Below are 1,718 nucleotides of genomic sequence, written 5' to 3'. Positions count from 1 at the left end.
AGGGATTGCACTACACCCAAAAGATGTTTTCAGTGCAATTCACTTGACCATATGTAATAGTCTGGTTATTATTTTAGTTATGTATATATATGTATATATTTATTTATAAATATATATATATATATATATATATGATATATGTATGTATGATATGTGTGTGTGAGGAGTAATTAATTAAAGAAAAGAAGGGAGAGGGGTCGGCTAATAAGTTGCCTCTCAAATCCTTGTGGGTATGTATGCATATAAAGTTTTTATGAAGAGAAAACACACACAACACACTTTCCATATTTAGAAATTCTCTCTCAAGTATTGAAGAATCTGCACAGGAACAAGAAGAGGAAAGTTTTAAAGCTTTGATTCTCATTTCTAAAAGGTGAGTGTATAGAGCTTTGAAATATGAATTGCTTATATATGATTTGATAAACATATATGGAACTGGTTATTGTGAGTTTGGTTGCATTTTATGCTGATTCTTGAGTAATCCGGTTAAGAGGTGTCCGGATTGTAATCTGGATGCTTAAACCGGTTGTGCTTTGTCCGGATATCTTTTAAACCGGATAAGAGGTGACCGGATATCGTCTACACCGGCCAAGGGTTGTGCGGTGTATTGACCGGATTGTTTTAAACCGGTCAAAGGTTGAATTGTGTMTTGTCCGGTTTAATYTAAACCGGATGACAAAGAAAGTGAAGTGGTGTCCGGATTTCTAAACCGGACAAAGATGATTATATTTTCAAGTGTTTATAATGACCGGATTGCTAAACCGGACAAGGGAGTTGGTTTATTTTCAAAGTGTTTTGTCCGGACTTCTAATCTGGACAAGTTTGACCGGACTTCATATCCGGAGGAAAAGAGTGTGTTTTTGAAATGATTTTGTCAAGATATATTGGGCAGTGTAACTGCGATGGCGGTGTAACTGCGAGTGAGATGGCGGTGTAACCGCGAGAGTGATATAATGGCGGTGTAACCACGAGAGTGATATTATGGGCAGTGTAACTGCGAGTGAGATGGCGGTGTAACCGCGAGAGTGATATTATGGGCAGTGTAACTGCGAGTGAGATGGCGGTGTAACCGCGAGAGTGATATAATGGGCAGTGTAACTGCGAGTGAGATGGCGGTGTAACCGCGAGAGTGATATTATGGGCAGTGTAACTGTGAGTGAGATGGCGGTGTAACCGCGAGAGTGACATTATGGGCAGTGTAACTGCGAATGTAATGGCGGTGTAACCGCGAGAGTGATATAATGGCGGTGTAACCATGAGTGTGATATTATGGGCAGTGTAACTGCGAGTGAGATGGTGGTGTAACCGTGAGAGTGATATGATGGCGGTGTAACCGCGAGAGTGATATAATGGGCGGTGTAACCGCGAGTGTGATGGCAGTGTAACCGCGAGAGTGATATAATGGCGGTGTAACCGCGAGTGAAGAAAGAGATAAGAGAATAAGATGGCGGTGTAACCGCGAGAGCGATATAATGGCGGTGTAACCATGAGAGTGATATTATGGGCAGTGTAACTGCGAGTGAGATGGTGGTGTAACCGTGAGAGTGATATGATGGCGGTGTAACAACGAGAGTGATATAATGGGCGGTGTAACCGCGAGTGTGATGGCGGTGTAACCGCGAGAGTGATATAATGGCGGTGTAACCGCGAGTGAAGAAAAAGATAAGAGAATAAGATGGCGGTGTAATCCGCGAGAAACATAAATATACTTATGTTTC

Source organism: Cynara cardunculus, unplaced genomic scaffold, assembly GCF_001531365.2.
Source record: "Cynara cardunculus var. scolymus isolate 2C unplaced genomic scaffold, CcrdV1 Un_Scaffold_2815, whole genome shotgun sequence".
NCBI lineage: Eukaryota > Viridiplantae > Streptophyta > Magnoliopsida > Asterales > Asteraceae > Cynara > Cynara cardunculus.
The sequence above is the reverse complement of the archived record's forward strand: the minus strand, read 5'-3'. Positions refer to the sequence as shown.